At 39.0% G+C, this 20,722-nt stretch overlaps 1 protein-coding gene and 1 long non-coding RNA gene across 6 annotated transcripts in view; one reads left to right on the forward strand and one right to left on the reverse strand.

Annotated features, from left to right (window-relative positions):
* Cdkal1 (CDK5 regulatory subunit associated protein 1 like 1) overlaps positions 1 to 20,722 on the reverse strand; it is a 523,909-nt gene that overhangs the window by 441,311 nt on the left and 61,876 nt on the right. The window lies entirely within an intron of this gene.
* LOC121143588 lies at positions 991 to 3,241 on the forward strand. The gene is made up of 2 exons (XR_005880832.1): positions 991 to 1,210; positions 3,045 to 3,241. It is a non-coding gene; the product is annotated as an uncharacterized LOC121143588 (long non-coding RNA).

Consider the following 20,722-nt stretch of genomic DNA (forward strand, 5'->3'; position numbering starts at 1 on the left):
CATAGTTTGGATCATAAGTATTCCCCAAAGGGCAGTGTGTTAAAGCATGGACACTGACATGCTTTAGGTGATGGTAGACTTATTAAGCAAAAGTAAAGCTATGAGATGTTAAGGTTTAGATAAGAAGTCTGTAGAAGGCTAAACACTTGATCCCCATCAACTAACTAGTCCTATTTGGGAAGGTTGTGGAACCTTAAGGATGGGTCATTGATGGAAGAAATGGGTCACCAAGGGTCAAGGCATGAAAGCTATAACTGACCCCTGCTTTCAGGCAGTTGCAGCTTATTTGTTTGATTGTTTGCTTGTTTTTATTTGTTTAGGTATGTGTGCATGTGGGTATGTGTGTCTAAGCACACATGTATCAGTCAGAGAACAACTCACAGGTGTCAGTTCTCCTCTACCAAGTGGGTTCCAGGGAACAAACTCGGATCATCAAGCTTGGCAGGATGCCATCTCATGAGCCCCAGATCTACCTTTTCATTTTCTCTGATTTTTAAAACCTTTCATGAATGCTCATTTTTTATTTACTCTTTAGAGACAAAAGAATGTTTAATTTATATTATCCCATACTGTTTGAATTTTTATTCTTATTTTGTGTACACATGTGTTCATCTGGTGGGGGTATATTCATAAGAATACAAGCGCCCACAGAGTTCAGAAGAGGATATCACATCATTCTGGAGTTGAAGTTATAGGTAGTTGTGAGCTTCCTGGAATGGTGCTAGGAACCCAAACTTGAATCCAGTACAGGCTCTTTAACTGCTAAGCCATCTCTCCAGTCCCTAATACAGAATTGTTTTCAAAAATAATACATTTGTTTGTGTTTGTTTGTTTGTTGGCAATGAGAGACTTGTGCCACTGTGTACATGTAAAGATAAGAGAAAAACTTGTGAAAGTCTCTAGTTCTTTCCTGATATTACATAATAGGGATCAAACTTAGGTCATCAGGCTTTAGCAAATAGTAAGCCATGTCACTGTCTCTACTTGACTTCTATTACATTTATTGTGTGCACATGTGTGTGTGTAGGTCATGTAGAGGTCAGCAGAGAGCTTGCAGAAGTAGCTATGGAGACTTCTTGGCACCAGACCACTGAGCCACTCACTGGCCCTGCCTGGCCTGCTTTCTTTTCTCTTGAACTGATAAACCTACTTCATCTTCGTTGATGCCTTCTTATAATACTTAGAATCACTCATTTCCTTTCACCGTAAGGTAAGAGCTTGAACCACTGTAAGGTAAGAACTTGAACCATCTTGCTCTGTGATCTAGCATGGAAATACAGACCTGATACATGTCCCCTGCTAAGAGCCGTAGTCACTGAACCAAGATAATGATGGTCACCAACAAACCACACACTCTGAGCATGAGGAAAGAAGGACAAATATTTGTTTTAATCAAAATGTACTTAGTTTCTAAATTATTTCTTTACACACACTAGAAATTGCTTTTAAGTCTACAGTAATTAAGCCATGATTGGTAATAATGATCATCATTAACATTATTGAATACATATTGCATGTAGCCCTGCACCTTTAAGGAGAGTTCAATTTTATTCCCATTGTCAGAGAAGGCACCTCAAGCTTAGAAAGGAAAAGTAACTTTCAGACAGTATCAGTTAAAGGATGGGCAAGGATTAGGAGTCCAGACAAACTGACTCCACAGACTGTGAGCTTGAAGAAATCAGCATGTCTCGTTAGTGGTTTTCTACCTCTTGACCAAAAATAATGGAGAGTGTATCTAAGGACAACACCAAGTAACGTGACTTGGCCTTGAGATTGTTAAATGGTGTTTCTAGGCTTCAAACACAGCTGTCCCTGCATTTCCAGTATCTCTAAGATTTTTTAGTAGGACGGCTTTGGTCTGCTCTCATCAAAGGTGGGCATAGAAGGAAGTGACAAGAGACTTGGTAACAAATATGAGTTATTATCCTGACGCCAAACATGCCTTCCAGTCTTCCTGCTCCCTGCAGGAGTCAACATGGCACAATTTACCACCATGCAGAACAAAGCATTATTATTATACAACAGTTCCATGTGAGAGACACCAGAGGATCAGGAAGGAACAGTGAGAGGCATATACTCATGGACTTAAATGCAGAGGGCAACCAGGCTGATGCAAACTCAAAGTTCACAGAGAATAACACGAAGAGGGAAAAGTTTGATGGTTTTGGCCCCAAAAGCATTTTTTGAGAGTTTCTTCACCACAGAACTCTGGAAGACAAGTCAAGTCCAAACAGTTTAAATGTGCATTAGGCTTACTCAGAGCTGGGAGTTTATTTACATGATACAAATCATGGAGAACCATTTAAAAACTTTGAGAGTAAACTATGTGTTAATAAAAGAACTTAAATGTTCCGTAAGGTATATCTTGAAAACAATAACTTCTTAAGGCCAATAAGAGATAAATAAAAATGTTGGTCATGAGTTAACTTTTCCTGTTCAGTTCACCCACTATTCATTTTGTGGCCGATATAATGGTATGGAGTACCCGTGCTTCCTAAGCCGTTTTAGAAAAACAATGAAAATGACTCATTAGAGAATAGTCTCCCTTGGGTAATTAGGGTTAGGACAGTGTGAGGACAAGGAGAAAGGATCGGAGAGAAGACAAAAAAAGGACAAGAGACATAGAGAGCTGAGAGAACCCAGACTTCCTTTCTCCTTCTGAGCAGGAAGAGGCCCTCAGCTCCAGAGTGATGGTCATTGTGAGAGTCCCTGTGTAAAACCAAATGCAGGAGGTCTTGAGGACAAGTACCTTCTCTTAAAGGTTACCCTCATAATGAATTTGTTCTTTCGAAATACTCCTACTGAGTGAGTGTTTCACAAAAGTAAGATGATGGAACTAAGAGTCAGCATGAACTCTGTTTACTGAATGAAGGAAAAATAACTTTAGGTTTAAGTGATAAGCAATAGCTGGCAAAAATTCCAGTAACTACTGAAACTTCATTCTATAAGTAAGTATCCTAATGATAATTAAAATGAAAATGCAAGACAGCCATGTACTCACTACAAAAACAAGCATTGCTAATAGTCTTTCTCCCTCCCAATAGCTATGTCGGTCCACATACATCATGACTCAGAAGTCACTGCATCGAAAGAACCCCAACAGGGCATCTATACCTCAGTGTCATGTCTGTTTTATGAACCAAGGGCCTTGTGGCCTGATCCCTGAACTGTCTAGTAAGCAATTTTTCCTGTCATAGTAAACCTTCAAAGCCCATGACTTAATAAATAAAAGTCCAAATTACAATGTGATCTTTACATTTGTATATTCCACATAAAAAAAGCTTTTTTCATATATCCTAAAAATGATGTAACAAAAGGACTTCTACTCAGCTAAAGACCTAAATAACCCAGAGACCATCACTCACTTGCAAATTGCCAAAAACATCTGGTTTCTGTCAGACTGTATACACTCCCTAGTTGTTTACCACAAATCAGTAACTCAAGTCGTTTGTTAAGAACAGTATGTTTCCAAGATCAGAAACAACCTGAATGAAATGCAGGGAAGGTTAATCTAAGAGTCACTTCTGGAGTTGACCTAGCAAGTCTAGAGGGTCAAAACAATTGCCAATTTGAGGAGATGAGGGTGGGGATTGTCATAGGAAATGGCAAGATAAGGAAGATTCATATGGTATTTGAAGACGGATACCATCAAAGATCTAATAAACAAAATGACACTGATTATGACAAACAAGACCAAGAGACAGTACAGTCAGCAAAGCATTCACCATCCAACTATGCAGACCTAAATCCCATTCCAGAATCCACAGACTAAAACCAGGTATTGTGGCACACATCTTAATCCCAACATGAAGAAGATGAGACAGGCATATATATTCCTGGAACTCAATAGCCAACCATCCTAGCCTCACTGGCAGGTCCTCAGAGAACAAGGCGGAATGACAAGCTGTAACAAGCCTGTTTTTTTTTTCTTTTTTCTTTTTATTTTACTTTTAAAAAGTAAACAAAGTCATGGGGGCGTTGCTTTTAATCCCAGCACTCAGGAGGCAGCGGCAGGTGGATCTTAGTGAGCTAAAGTTCTAGGCCAGCCTGGTCTACAAAGTGAGTTCCAGAACAGTCAGAGAGCTCTTACACAGAGAAAACCCTATCTTGAATTCCCCCACCTCCAAGAAAAGGTAAATGCAGCCAGGCGGTGGTGGCGCACGCCTTTAATCCCAGCACTAGGGAGGCAGAGGCAGGCGGATCCCTGTGAGTTCAAGGCCAGGCTGGACCGACAGCCTCCAAAACAATACAGAGAAACCCTGTCTCGAAAAAAAAAAAAAAAAGGTGAATGCAGCTAAGGAGTGACATTGGAGTTTGTCCTTTCACCTCCACATCTACAAACATACACATATATGGACCAACACACACACACACACACACACACACACACACACACACACACACACACACACACACACACACACACAAAGAGCAAAGTAGTTAAGGCAACTTTGATTTCTCAATACTCAAGCCAAACCCACACTAGATATTTTAAGTGACTCCTAGAAAGAAAGAAACTTAGCAATACAGTGAAGGGCTGTTGATTTGATTGAGTTGAAATTCATCACCAAAATCAGCATACCATGACAGCTGTAAGAACAAGCATATTTTATCAGTCTCAGACAAAGGGAAATAACCATTTTTTAAAAGGTAAAATGCTGCATTATACATCTACTTTAGGTGCTCAAACCTGTAAACAAAGCACTCAGGAGGGTGAGATTGAGGCCAACCTAAGCAACAGAGTAAGTTCCAGGCTAGCTTTGACTACAGGGTGAGACACTATCAAAAACAAAACAAAACTTAACAAAAATAAAACACAATACTTGGAAAAGAATGACTATTTAGAAAACCTTATGCATTTGTCACAATACCTCAAAACCTCTTACAATAAAAAAATAGGAAGAATTATCTCAAGATCATTAAAAATAATTGGTAAAGATAACCAAAGTAGACTGCGTCTGATAGAATGTCTTTCTAAGTGAATGCTAATAAACGTAACGCCAAATGTAGCCTTTGGATTTCAATGCTAGCTTGTGGATGATGACAATCTTACTCTGGAAGCTGTGAAATGGCTTAGCAGAGTACTTGTTCCTCTTACCGAGGCCTGGATTGTACTTCCCAACAACACCAACAGTGGGCAACTCAAAAATCATTGTAACTCCAACCCAGAGGATACAATACCCTCCTCTAGCTGCCATACATAAACCCACACACGTTTATGTTTAAAAATACTTTTACAAGGACAGGCTCCAAAACAATACAGAGAAACCCTGTCTCGAAAAACCAAAAAAAAAAATAAAATAAAATACTTTTACAAAAATGTTTTTATTTATTTTGATTACTTGACTCAGTACATTTTCTTACAACAAAGTCAAATACAATGAATTATAGTCCCAATTTTGTATCAGGAAAATAGACAATATAAATGTTAGATTTCAATAATAAAATGGTAAATAATCAGATGTAAAAATGGTCAAGATATCTAAATAGAAACTTGTCCAAAAATATGCAAATAGCCAACATATAAAAAGATGCTCCCTTCAGAGAGGCAGGTAAAAACCACAGTGAGACTGTTTCACATCTATAGGGATGGCCATGATTTTTAAACCTGTTTTAAAGATGTGTTAGCAAAGACAAGAAAACTCTAGAACCTAGGAAACTCTCACGCTGAGGATCAACTGTAAAAAAGCTTTAGTTGCAATGCAAAATGGCTTTCTGGTTCCTCTATTAAACACTAACTCACAGTCCATCAAGTCGCCCTCTGAATGTCTACCCTAGAGTTATAAAAACATGCTCTCATGGAACTTTGTACAACAACATTCACAAAGGCCTGATTCCCGAGAGTGAGAAAGTACAGAAAATATAAATATCCATCAACTGATGGATGGGTAAATGCAACCCAGAATATACAACATAATATTACTAAACATGAAAAATGGGGTGCTGAGAGGTACAACAACACAGATGGATATTCAAGTGCTATGTTCAGTGAAAGACATCAGTCAGAAAGTGCACAAACCATGACCTTATTCCAAACACAGGTCCAGATGAGATACAAACACAGAACAGAAAATAAACTGGTGACTGAGTGGAGCTGGGGAGGGAGAGAAGGGAAGACAGTATGATGACCTATAGTTTATTTTTGAGATAATGAAAGTGGTTTTGTTTGTTTGCTTTTTTGTTTGTCTTTGTTTTTGTTTTTCCAGACTAGGTTTTTCTATGTAGCAGCCCAAGCTGTCCTGGAACTCTCTTTGTAAACCAGGGTGGCCTCAAACTCACAGAGATCCACCTGCCTCTGCCTCCCCACTGTTGGGATTAAAGACATGTGTCACCACTACCAGTGAAATTGTTTTTAAATTGACTATTGCAGCAGAGCAGGGTAACTCATGCTGAAAATAGTCTAGGGTGCACAGAAGTCAGAAAGGAAACTAGAGAAACTATTAGAGCAGATGCTGAGGATGAGCTCTGATAGACAATTTGATATGTCTTCCATGGTATCTTCTTGTTCTAACATTAACAAAGACCAAAGATGATAGCACTGCTTCCCCTAAAATACAGAGTATCGATTACAAAGAAATTAAACTTACTATAGGAACACAACAACAACAAAAAATCTGTTTTCCATAAAGGGTTATAATAAATGTTTATGCATAGGCATGCCTAAACCAAAAGTAAAAGGAGAATGTTTTTAAAATAGATTAACAAGAATCTCACCAAAATATAGAGGGTACCTACTCACATTTACATAAATATCACTCGTGTTCTGGAAATCAGGTTTCCCTAGATTCTGAAGCATGTGGCCATGAGTCTATGCCTGGCAGGTGAGCCTTCTTCCCCAGGCCTAAGCTCTGCATCTAGAAGTTTCTACAAATCTACAGACATATTTTCTGCGTGGTTCTACTTACTCAAAACACCCAATATGGGATCTAGCAAGCAGAGGTTCTAATTCTGACTTGAAAAGGGCTATTTCAATAGTTAGGAGATAAGAAAGTAAGTGGTGGAATGTGCTGTTAATTATGGAGAAACTGAGACTCAAATGGAAAAAATAAAAAGTTAGTAACTACCTAAATATGTTCTATGAGAAAAGAAAGAGGTGAAGGTTTCTGGTCTATAAAGCTAATAAAAACAGTGATTCCAAAAAAGAATGGAAGCTGTAGTGAGGGCAAGTCAGAGACTAGGAAGGTCAGTTCTCTCTGTGTCCCCTGTCCTGTGACAGACGAAAGCAGGACTATGCCACAAGCAACTGGAGATGCCTGAAGGAACTCAGAAAAAAAACAGCAACATCTTGGGTAGGAAGACTACTATATTCCATGGGCAAAAATCATCAAGAAGCCAGAAATGTGCAACAGGAGCATAATAGGTATGCACAACTTCAAAATAGGAGTGTTTACTTTGTTGAGTAATGGTGACAGAACAATGAGCCTCAAGTAGAAGGGAAAGCAAAACTTATGCCAATCTCTTCTCTGAAGTCTGAGTCAAAGGGAATTGCCTAGAAGTTGCAAGTGCAATTAAAACGCTTAACTTGATTCCTTATATATTTCAACTTTGACTAAGTAATAAATCAGAACTAAATAACCACATTTGCATAGCATTTTACCACTTGCAAAGCATGTTCAAATACATTATCTGATCTGAGCTCTACAGCTTACAGTATTTTTAATCCCCATAGTGCTGATGAAGAAGCAAAGACAGAAAGAGATGTTGTAACTTGCAAAGAGGTCCCCTAAACTGGAAACTGAAAAGTGGGGCAGGGCAGGCTGTTGGTACTTCAAGCTAAGGCACACACACTGAATCTATCTCCCATCTAGGGCTAGCTACAGTGACTCTGGTTTTCATGACTTGCAAGTACAGGGATTTTATCTTTGTTTTTGTTTCTCTTATAATGTCTAGATCAACCAGGCTTTTCACATTTAGCCAGTGGATTATAGTATGGGGGGTTTTAATTGAGTATAATAAATTCTACATTTAGAATGTTACAAATGATATCTGCTTTTCAAGAAAAGGCAGAAAGAAGTAAACATGAAGAGCATGCAACTACGAATAAATCAATCAGAGTTGGAGGGATGGTCGGTTAGTAAAGAGGTACTTGGTATGCAAGCAGAAGAAACAGAGTTCTATCTGCAGCACCCATGTAAAAGTGCTAAGCATGGTGGAATGCATTTATAATCTCATCACTGGGAAGCAGAGGCAGGAGAATATCTATGTTTGCTGGCCAGCAATTCTAGACTAATTGCAAGAGAGAGACAATGCCTCAAAGTGGGAGGATGGCATTCCTAATGAAACACCAAGGTTGTCCTCCAGTTCCATACATGGGCACACATATATGTACACATACACACACACACACACACACACACACACACGACATACACGCATTAAATACATGTGTGTAAATATATTTATTTTATATATATAGACAGTTAACTGGATAGACAGTTAAGCAGTTAAGAGTATAGGCTGGTGTTCTAGAGGACCTACATTAGAGTCCCAGCTTCCACATGGTGGCTCACACTGTCTGTAAGTCCAGTCTTAATTAAAGACCTGAAGTAAAGCGGGCTTCAGCTGAATACCCCGGTGACGTCCCAAGTCTCAAAAAAAGTGGGGTGTGTATTCAGGTTTTTCATTAGAGGATCCTAAACCCTCTTCAGGCTTCAGGAGAATCCAGGCACACATGCAGTACACAGACATACATGCATGCAAAACAGTCATACACATTTTTTTATAAAAAATAATGAAACAAAAAAGAATAAAGGGGTGGTTGACAAGAATGGAAGGAAACGGGAAAGGATGGGAGTAAACAACCAGGATGCAGTGTATACATGTATGAAGCTGCCAAAGAACAAATTAATAACAAAGAGGTCAAAGAAAAGAATACAGCAATACTGTTTCCAACATGGCCTCAGGAAAATACATTCCTGTTACCCAAAGTCCTCTTGAATACAAACTCAGAAAAGGGCATTAGAAGGCAGGTGTTTGTGCTAGGAGAAGGCAGCTGCAGCAAAGGAAGAGAGGCTGTCAGAGCACAGGAAGGAGAGGAAATGGTTAAAGAGGCAGAAGGTGGGGGTGGCCACAAAGAGCAGACCTAGCAGGAGGTATCAAAATGTGAGCAGGGTTTTAGTATCCACTCAGACAATTGCCCCCACACAGAATACAGAGCCCGCAAAGGGCCAGATGGCCCATACTGTAGGGGGCAGTCAGCATACAATGTCAGGCTGGAGTGCAGTGCATGAAAAGAACTTCTCAAGAAGGAAAGACAGGAAGAAGGCAGACACCAGGGGCAGGTGGTATCAGATGCCCAATGTCTACTAAAAAAAGCATAATGGGGTGATGATGGTCCCCTGCAGGAGGACAACCCCAAGCAATTTCAGAAGGGGCTGACTCCATAGCAAACCAAAAGAGAGAGTAGGGCACTCCCCCAATCCCCCACCCTCACCCCACCCCCACCACAGGTATAATGTGTAGACTCCAGGAACTCTTAGAATGTCAAAGTTTGAAGAACAACAAAAAATTTACATATCTTCAAAGAATCTTTTAACAAATACATACCAGGGGGAACCAATGGAGACAACAACAAACATCACATTAATCAACAGGTCAAAGTTAAAATCATCAATAATTTTAAAAAAAATAAGACTCTCAGGCTGGAGAGATGACTAAAGTGGTTAAGATGCTCTTGTAGAGGACCCAAGTTTGGTTCTCAGTAAGTACATGATAGCTCACAAACAGCTACAACTCTGGACACAGGGTGTTCAAACACTTTCTCTGGTCTCCGAAGACACCTGGAATACACACAGAGCACATATACTCCAAAAAACGAACCCTCACATACACAAGATAGATAGATAGATAGATAGATAGATAGATAGATAGATAGATAGATAGATAGATAGATAGATAGATTAAATAGAAGTAAGTAAACCTCCAAAAACAATCAGTCAAGTGACAGGCTATCAGATATACAGAAAGCAGTTCAAGGAGCACCTCTGGAGATGTCTAGCCCAAAGATGTACACCATGACTCCTGAGAGAACATGAGGCAAATCCAAACCGGAACAATTATTTAACAGCTAAGTTGAATTCTTCAACAATGTCAAGATATAAAGAAAGGGTATGAAAAAGGAACAAAACTAGCCCAGACTGAAGTACTATTTGAGACATAACACTCAATGTAAAATGTGACTGCAAACTGGGTCCTCCCACTACACATGAGACTTTTGAGGAATGGTATGATTGGAGCTTGATGGATAATCTTGAGTACTACCTATGTTTTGACTCCAGTTTTGATGAAATATACACACTAGACATTTTGGGGATATGGGCTATTAAGTAAAAAGCTTACTATCAAATGAACTGTTATTGTAACATTTCTATAAATACTATGTTCTTTTTTAATTTTTATTTGGGAAACAAAAAGCAAATTGCAGAGATAAACTGTTTTGTAAAATGAAAATATATTAAAAAGCAAGAAAACAAAATGTACTATATAAAACATGGAACATGCCTTTAAAATTTTTCAAAACATATACTCACATAAAAAAGAGTTTAAATGAAGTTACCCTGTAACAGAGGACAAGGGCCCTCTTAGGCTATCAAATAACAACCCAGTGCCAGGAACAAGCTACCATATTTTGGAGTTATTGATCAATAGAATCCTATAAACCTCCAAACACTACAGATTACTGTCACTACTCTGTTACCCTCTAGAAGTTGATTGTAGGAACCTACGCATGAAGACAACACATGTTTGAATCATGGAAAAACAGGAAAAATCAAGCTGTACCAACTTAGCAGCTTTATCCATACTGGCTAACTTTCATTGTGGTATAGGACACTACTGGAAGAGAAAGAAATCACCAGTCTTAGCCATCTGTGAACCCTGGGTGATACAATATGGACATAGCAGGATATACCCACTGTTGCAATAGTGGCACAAATTTTATAATAGTAACCAACCTCTATCTGACTGGATTTAGAGCCCATTCCACAAGATGGAACTCATATCTGGCATCATTACCAGAGTCAAGACTCTGTGGCTAGATAGCTCACAGGCACTAAGGGAGAAACCACTAGTATTAATCTGCTAAATGGACATCAAACTGACTACTCATGAATTACCATTATACGCATAGTGCAACTCTCAACCCTCATCAGAGAACTTTTTAGCAGTAGATGGTAACTAATGCAGAGACCCACAACTGACCAATGTGCAAAAAAGACTGTAGAGTGCTCAGTCCTAAATGGGGTATACATACCACACCCTGCCCCCAAAGGTTCAGGAATCTTTGTGGAAGAGGGGATAGAAAAACTCTAAGAGTCAGCGGTGGTGGATAACAACAGAGAAACAGTAATTTCAGGACACAACAGGGCACAAGAACTCACAGTGCCTGTCACAGAATGCAAAAGCCTGCATAAGATCAAACCAGACACAAAGGAAGGTGGTCACAAAGTTTCACCCCTGAGGAGCTACTGGCAACTGATGGGTGCTAAGAGAGGGAAAACTAGTTTTTCTTGAGGTGTGTGTACCTTGAAAGACATTTATGCTTACAGCACATAGCCCTACACTCACATACACACTGGCGATGCAAAGAAGACAGAATAGGTTTAAAGAAAGAAGAGAAAAGAAGGAGGGGAGGGGAGAGGAGGGGCGTGATTTTGGTAGAGATAATGGGAGGAGATAAGAAAGGGAATGGAGAGGAGGAATGCGGATGAACTTAATCAAAACACATTGTATTCATGAACAAAATTTTCAAATTATTAAAAAAACATATTTTAAATAAATGATACAACAGAGCTTTGTAGCCACAAGGAAGTACTCCTCCTGGATAATAAAATATGAATCTGTTTTATAGGAGCAATGTCAAGATCAAGAAAGATCCATATCCCTCTGGAAAAATGTACCTTTTTAAAAAGTTTCTATTGAAGGAACATTTTGCAAAAAACCAAAGAGAAAAAAGAATATTTTCATACAACCATATCTATAAATATTTTTCTTTATAAAGAAATGAATGTAGTTGGTTCAGAGCTAGGCAATGTCTCTGGTGTCACGAACATTTCATGTCTTAGACAACATTCAGATTCTATCATTCTCCTATCCATCCACTGCTCTCTTTCCAACCCAGCTTCCTCCTACGGCTTAAACATCCACAAAACATTCAATGCCCACTCATGATTTGCTTTTTAAAAATCAACTCAGAAAACTGAGAGGAGACATTTATAAATGCATAACGAACTTCTACTATAAGCTTGTACAACTAGAATCATACTTAGTAGCTGACAGACTCATTTCTCTCCTTCTAAGATGAAGAACAAGTAAAAGATATAAAAATCTCACCATTCATCTTCATCACAGTTCAGGAAATTCCAGTCACAAAATAAGGAAGAAAAAGTAAAGCAGGTAGGACAGAAAGGGAGAAACAAAACACTCTGTTGCACATGGCATAGTCTAGTGTGCAATAAATCCCAGTGAATCCCACCCCAACAAAAAAGTGAGATTAACAAAAGGAAACAAATTGCATTAAATACACTACTAGTATATAGTAATAACAAGTGAGATTGAAGTAAAATGCAAAAATACTTATAATAATACTTCTTCAAAGAAAATGAAATACGTTTGTGTGTATGTCTGTCTGTCTGTATGTATGTATGTATGTGTATCGCAAATTATGCCAATGAGTACAAAACAATTCCTATTAAATCTGAAAGAGAGGGATAAATTTCTTCCAAAATTTATATGAGGATGTCCAAAGAGTAGCTAACACAAGTGGAAGCAACCCCTCTACCTGCCTTAAAATTTTATACTATGGGCATTGTTGGCGCACACCTTTAGTCCCAGTAGTGGGGAGGCAGAGGCAGGAGGATCTTTGTGAGTTTGAGGCCAGCCTGGTCTACAGAGAAAGTTCCAGGACAGGCTCCAAAGCAATTCAGAAAAACCCTGTCTAAAAATTTGTAATATAGCTATGGTAGCACAGACCTTGTAACCAAATGCAACTGAGGAGGAGCCTCCCAAGACCAAACACCAGAACAGCAGGCCAGTTGAATAAAGAGCACACACCAGAATAGGAAGTCTCAGTTTTCACACCCTCCACACCAGGCATGTCTGTAGACCAATGACTCTTTAGGAGGATTTGTTAGAGTTACCACTGTTTTAGACAATGTATTTCGCTGACATTCTGAATACACAAGCTCTAGTCGGACCTGACAGAGAAATTATGCATTGCTGGAGTGATCAAAAGTTTGCAGCTGTGGGTAGGAATGTGTTCCATCTCCCTTGGAATGGTGAGCACTACGTTTCCTGTGAAGTGCATTCATAAGAAAAATACAGAAATTAGTCTCTGGTTAGCCATCCATCAGGTAGATTATGTAGGTATTGCTGGTCAACAAACCCAAAATCTGACTCAAGGTCCTTCATCTCCATCAGTAGTTGGAAAGGCTAACTCATGCTTCCACAGCATTCCTTCCAGTCAGAGTGGCCCTGTGAAAGTTTTGACCAGCAAATCTGGAAATCTTGCTGCACGGTTTCCGGAAAGGCTTTTGTCACCTGTTGTAATGATGAAGGGCTACTGTTGATCCACACTTTTCCTGTGTCATACACGAAGAGGAGAGGCCTTGAGCAGTAGTAGCCATACTGTCACCACTAAGAAGAGGCAAAGAAAACTACAGAGCATCAGTCCACCCAAAGGTGATAGCTAAGACACCAAAGACACCAAAGCCTTTTCTCATTTTTAAATCTTTACTTTCTTACTTATCAAAAAAAACCTGAAAATTCCCACTAAAAAATTCTCATCAAACTCAAAACTTCTGCTGGAGTCCTAGCTTCAGAGGTGACTGCTACTCTCTTCCCTGGGAACCTTTCAGATTTGTTGAGCATACAGGAAACCATCAGGAAGAACCTGCTGTGTCTGCTGCTCTCTGGTGCAAGCTCTGACAAATAATGCAATTTGCTTGTTTTCAAAGGTTCAGTCACAAAGTAAAAAGTTAAAAAACAACTAAGATTTTCATATTATTAGTGCCCAAAATAGTAAAAGCAAAATATGGTTAAAAACAATAGGAAATCAGCAGTAACAAATCCGATTCACAGAACAAATTACTTCAGTAAGTCTTCCCAGCACTTTATCAAAATGAAACTCCTAAATTCCAATTCCAGTCATTCTCACAAACATACCTCAAAATTCAAATGCAAGAAACAGTTACCTCTTTACCACCAAACATGACTGGAGAAATATTCCACAGCTCTCTACACTTAAACAGAGGTCAAAACAGGAAGGGGGTACAAAGAGCATTAAGCCACATGTCTGGTACAGGGAAGGTCTCATTCAATTTCTATAATTTCTATCCAGCTTGGTCCCACTGCCCTTCAGCCCCAAACAAACACACAGAGACTTATATTAATTAGAAACTACTTGGTCAATGACTCAGGCTTCTTAAAAGCTAGCTCTCTCTTAATTATTAACCCATAGCTACTAATCTATGTATTTCTCATGGTCTTATCTTAACCAGAAAACAGCTGTGGCATCCTATCTTCCCAAAAGCTACATGGTATCTCTCTTTCAAGGTTTCTCTCTGCCTCTCTCCTCAGAATTCTCCTTGTCTCCTAGGTCCACCTATATTTCCTGCCTGGCTACTGGCAATCAGTATTTTATTCATCAACCAATAAGAGAAAGATATATACAGAAGAAAATCCCCCATCACGATTCCTGTAGTATTTCTTATGTTTCCAAGATATTTCCCATTGATTTTAAATAAAGTCTTTCTATGGCAGCTCTGCTTTCAAGCTCTTGTCTTCTGATTTATCTTCTTTTCAAAGAAACCTCAAGTTATCTTTCAATGGCAGAACATGTCCCTCATATAATCTGGATTATTGAGACTATACCTACGTACATGGCTAAGGCAGAAGGAAGCCAGGAGATCTCAAGAATGAAACAACTGGGGCTAGAGAGATGACTCAGTGGTTAAGAGCACTTGCTGCTCTTACAGAGAATTTGCTTGGGTTTAGTTCCCAGTATCCACAAGGCAATTACAGAAATCTGATGCCCTATTCTGGTCTCTGTGAGCACCAGGTATACACATGATGCAGCATATACATACATGCAAGCAAATTACTTATACACATAAAAAAATTTTAAACTCTTAGACAGGGAGTAGTGGCACACACCTTTAATCCCAGCACTCAGAAGGCAAGAGGCTGCTGTATCTGAGTTTGAGGTCAGTCTGATCTACAGAGTTTGTTCCAGACAATTCAGGGCTACACAGAGAAACCCCGTCTTAAAAAAAAAACAAAATAAACAAAGAAACATATATTTTAAAATAAAAGAAAACAATTTTTTAAATTTATTTGCATTTATCTGTATGTATCTGCATGAGTGTATGCCACATTCATACATCCACATACATGGGCTAAAACAGGACATCAGGTAGTTATGAGCTGCATGTAGGTACTAGGAATCAAACATGGATCTTCTAGAAGAGTAACAAGTGCTCTTAACTGATGACCCATGTCCGTAACCACAAAGAATAAAACCATTTCATCTTTACAACTAACTACCAAAGAATGAGATAAGTGCCCTTCTTCCAGTCATTTGCTGTCTAACAGGAAAGATTACTTGCATAAGAGACAGGTGGATAATGATCTCTTGTCTTTGGCTGCATTTAGAAACAGCATGGGAGCGCACCTCTGGATGTGTCTTTGAGGGTATTTTCAGGAAGGTTTAACGGGGGGGGGGGGGTGCAGGGGGGAGGGGGTGATATGACCTTGAAGTGGGTGGTAACATCCTGTGGGTTGGGGTCTGAACCTTAACTTACAGAGAAGGAGAAGGCCAGCTGAGCTAGCATTCATTCACCTCTGCTCCTGACTGTGGATCTGTGGATGACAACAGCTCTACCTCCCCCCCTGCCACCATGTCTTCTACAAAAGGACTGTTTCCTCTCCAACTGTAAGTCAAAACAAACCGGTCCTCCCTTAAGCTGATTAAGCAATCAGGTACTTTCTTTCTCACATAATCAGTATGTAACATGGTGCCCTACTATTGTTTAGAAGGCAATGAAGCTAGACTCCACCCATAAGAGGCATCAGCCAAAAATTGAGTAAGGCTCAGTGAGTGCAGAAAATCAACTTTACAATAAAAACAAAGTCAGAAATAAAGTAACTGCAAAGTAAAAGTAGAAAACAACATGTTTATATCTCTAAGACCACACCATCTTCTTTAGCAAACTGCCTCCTAGAAAATCAATCCTAGGTCAGACCTCTGAGGGTGGATGTGACAAACACATCAGAGGAAGCAATGCAGAGAACACTGTTTAAGCCTAAACCAAAAGGAAAGGCTGAGGTGCCTCACTGGCTAAGAGTACCCTTCTGAGGCTCCTAATTACAGATTTAGAGAAGGTAAACTTTTTTATGTTAAGAGATACACATCTTTACTACAACAAAATCTGCATGAAACTCTACCCAGAAACAAGTCATTGATTGTAAATACCTTCCTTGTACTTAACCCCATAGGGATGAAACTCTACCCAGAAACAAGTCATTGATTGTAAATTCCTTCCTTGTATTTAACCCCATAGGGAAAACAGATAAAAATATTACAAATCACTTATGAGAGTTAAAATACACAGAACAAATGCTTATTAATCTGGACCTTAAAGCAAAATATTGACTTTTTATAAACAGCTCACATAACATGACTCATCTGAAACTCTAATTTTTCCAAAGATCTGTCATAAGTCACAAAAGTCAAGACTTCCAAAGAACGTAGTGAACAGGCATTTCACTGGTGGGCACTACAGAGATTCTTACACAATGAAGCAGCACAGAAAGGATAAAACACATGCATACCAATATAGTATTTTACCTGACTCCATCAATAATTTGATATCATCTTTGGTAGATAAGAGAATTCTGATAAATAGCACAATAGTTTTATGATTTACTCAAAGCCAGCAGCTGACACAGAATAGAATCTGTAGGGTTACAATTACAAGAACGTACCTGGCTCACTGACAGCACACTCATAGGAAGCCTTGTTCAGGGGAAGCAGAATAATTTTCCCTAGAAGCTCACCTCCTGTAATATTTCTGTCTGGGATACTTCAGAGCTTTATCTTATTGCAAGCAAAGACAAATATCGTGTTTTAAAGCAGGTGTGCTAGGCACTATGAGAAATGGTGTTAGTGCAGAGAAGCTATCTTTGATAAAAGTATGTTCACAATCTGGGTCAAAAAGCATAAAATCATTACAGGTAGAATTTTGTTTTGACAAGATAATTATTATAGAGGCTATTGCTACTACACAGCCCACTCTAATATCAGCTGTCGGCAAAATAATTAAATAAACAGAAATTTGGACTTCCACAGTCTGTAAAATTTTAATGCTATTCAGAATTCAATACAAAAGCTTGTAAAAAATGTAAGTACTACAATCTATATTATTTGAAGTGCTTCTCAAAATTCATTTCTCTGTTGTTGCCCATCCCCAGTCCACCACTATTCCCTTTTTTATAAAAATGGACAGTTTCCTGTTACTTCTAGGCCTCTGATCAGTCAACAGGCTAGTCATGGGACTGCATGAAGACGTGGTGAGAGATGGGTTATGAAGGAAATACTAATGTGAGGAGAAGAAAGGACCCCATATAGGAAAGAAGGACTTTCACTCTAGTCCAGAAAAGAATCAAACACAAAAGAAGGATCTGCAGCAAACAAGGAAGACAAAACTGAAATCAAATGTGCTTTCATACCTGGTGGACTGGAAAGAGGAAATAGTACTAGGACTCTCAGTTCACAACACTTCTATTAACTGATAGACAAATGATAAAGCCAGCCCTCCCATTTCCATTCTTCCTCATTGTCACCATATACTCCCAAGTGCCCAAAGACTTAAAACTTGAAAAAGAAGCTCACTGAATTGAGTAATGAATTGACCCAAGTTCTGTAAGATTTAAACTGGGGGGAGGGGTGGTACCAACTGGCTTCATTTCAAAGGCTTACTCTTCTTTCAAAGAAAGAACAACTAGAGCTCCTTAACAGCATTAACAGCAGGACAGTGTAAACACAGCACCCACTTACTGCACGTGCTCATGTGCCATGCACTGAGTGCTCCCTGGGTAACATTCCTCCCACACTTCAGAAAACCCTTTATGTAGTGTTCCACTGACACATGAAGAGCCTGGGTGTAAGTGGCTTGGCCAAGGTCCCACATGACCAAATGGTGGAACACAGCAATCTTGGCTCCAGGTTCTGCAAGTTTAATCACCACTTTGTTTGTTTGTTTGTTTGTTTGTTTGTTTGGAGACAGGATTTCTCTGTGTAACAGCCATAGCTATACTGGAATTTGCTTTGTAGTCCAGGCTGGCCTCTAACTCAGAGATTCACCAGTTTCCCCCTCCCCCGCCCTACCCCCAGCACTAGGACTAAACACTTGAGCCGCCACCACCCAGCTTTATGAAATTATTTTAAAAGCACCTAAAAATGGATCAATAATAAAAAATAAGAGACTAGCATAATCAGGCATCATGCCTGGTGGTTTGAGTAAGAAATGTCCCCACAGAGCCAAGCATTCGAGCACTCGGTTCCCAGGTGATAGTGCTGTTTGGAAAAGTTGTGGGGAGATGCAGCCTTGCTAAGGGAAGCACATCAATGGGATGGGATCTGAGAGTTTATAGCCTGGCCTTATGTCCTGCTTCCTATTTGGGGATGAAGACATAACACTTCACCTTCCTACTACCTTGATTGACTTTAACACACAAAGCACCTTGCAATAGATAAATATTTTTAATTACTATATCCTTCAGTAAAGTGTAACACTGGAATTTATTTTAGCAAGGTGAGCATACAACACAGCAATTTCCTTCTGCCACTGAATTTGAAAAGTGTACTGTAAAAGATCTTTTGCACACTGAATGAAGTGCTACAGGACAACTGGAATACTGTGTCGTGATGCCATATCCTGATGCCCAACTGGATCATGGCACAGATGTGGCTTAAATTACATACTGCTCATGCCAAGATTTTTCAAAGTATATTATTCTTTTCAAATAAGAATGTATATTTCACCAAAATGTGAAACTATTTTTGGTTTTATGAGAACTTCTTCATTTGTTTGTTTGTTTGTTGGTTTTTGAAGCAGGGTGTTATAGGAATTTAGCAGAGCAGATGCACCTGGGGTAGACGTTAGAATGAATAGCTTTCACTATATCTATGGTAAATATTAGAGAGAACAGTTGTTTCCCAGCAGTACTTTGACCGTGAAGAATCATTGTGGAATACAGTAAAGAATCTTTGTGGAAAACAGTGATTGTTTCCTGTGATTTATAGAAACGTTTTTCTGAAGAGGCATTGCAGCCTTCACTTAACTTTGTTCACAAGACACCTCTGACACACCTGAGGCTCTAGAATACTCTGTACTGCAACAGTACACAGTAAATGACTGAAGTCAGGAGAGCATGTGATGCTGCCTTTAGAGAGACATATAAATTGGACTAGGGACCTTGGTATGAGGAAATACTTTACCTAAAAAGCTACTTTGTGTACAATCAATAAATATGACATTGTATACAGCCGTTCGAGGTTCAGTTCATCAGAGGCTTGGCCTTCCTATTGCCACACAGGCCTTAAAATTTCGGCTTGAAATGACCTCTTTCTTCAACTGACCCATGAAATACAGAACACCCAACAACAGGGTCTCTCTATATAGACCCGGCTGTCCTGAAACTTACTACACAGACCAGACTGGCTCAAACTCAGAGACCTTCCTGCATCTGATTCCCAAGTGCTGAATAAAGGTATGTGCCACCACACTTAGATGCAACTATTTTTGTATTTTTATGAAAACTGAATGGGCTTTCTATAACAACCAACTCTGACTACAACAGTCTGTTTAAAGAGGAGTAATGCTTGCTTTGCCATGGAAAGATTTATATTTCATTACCTTCCCAACCAACAAAACACGCTTAATATACATTCTTTCATGCCCTAGAAACCCATATAAAGACAATACAATTAGTCACCCTGAACATGTTAGGCACAAAAGCATCTTAATGAAAAAGGCTGGCAAAAACAACTAAGTGGTTCCTTTTTTGTTTGAAAAAAACTTATAAAAATCACTTCTACTGCAAATAACAGTCAATTAAGTTGCTTCATCTATAAAGTTAGAAAGTTGTGCTGGATGACAGCTCAGATAACAATCAGACACTATGACTGTATTTAAACAGACCTAATAAATCTGGAGAGGCAGCCAGATAAGAGTAGAAAGGGTTTTGGATGGATTTTTTCCAGGTCCCAAAGTTAAAAATGGCAGATTATAAAATCATAAATTCTGTCTTTCTCAAAACTCAATAAACTAAACAGAGAAAATAAAATCACGACCAAAAATGTCACAAGTTGTCTAGGTAAAGGATGGGCTCAAATTCCACAAACTTTTGAAAACTATTATCTGGAACTTTCTAAATATCTTTTTTCTGTTTTATCTCAGTCTATAAGGAGGACATAAATATAATCTCAACACTATATTAAAACAACAGCATAGCCAAGCGTTGGTGGCACACACGTTTAATCCCAGCACTTGGGAGGCAGAGGCAGGCAGATCTCTGTGAGTTCACGGCCAGCCTGGTCTACAAGAGCTAGTTCCAGGACAGCCTCAAAAGCAATACAGAGAAACTCTGTCTCGAAAAACCAAAAAAAAAAAGAAAAAGAAAAAGAAAGAAAAAGCATTAAAAAAAAATAAGCAAAGCATAAAAC

Source organism: Mesocricetus auratus, unplaced genomic scaffold, assembly GCF_017639785.1.
Source record: "Mesocricetus auratus isolate SY011 unplaced genomic scaffold, BCM_Maur_2.0 Super-Scaffold_100013, whole genome shotgun sequence".
NCBI lineage: Eukaryota > Metazoa > Chordata > Mammalia > Rodentia > Cricetidae > Mesocricetus > Mesocricetus auratus.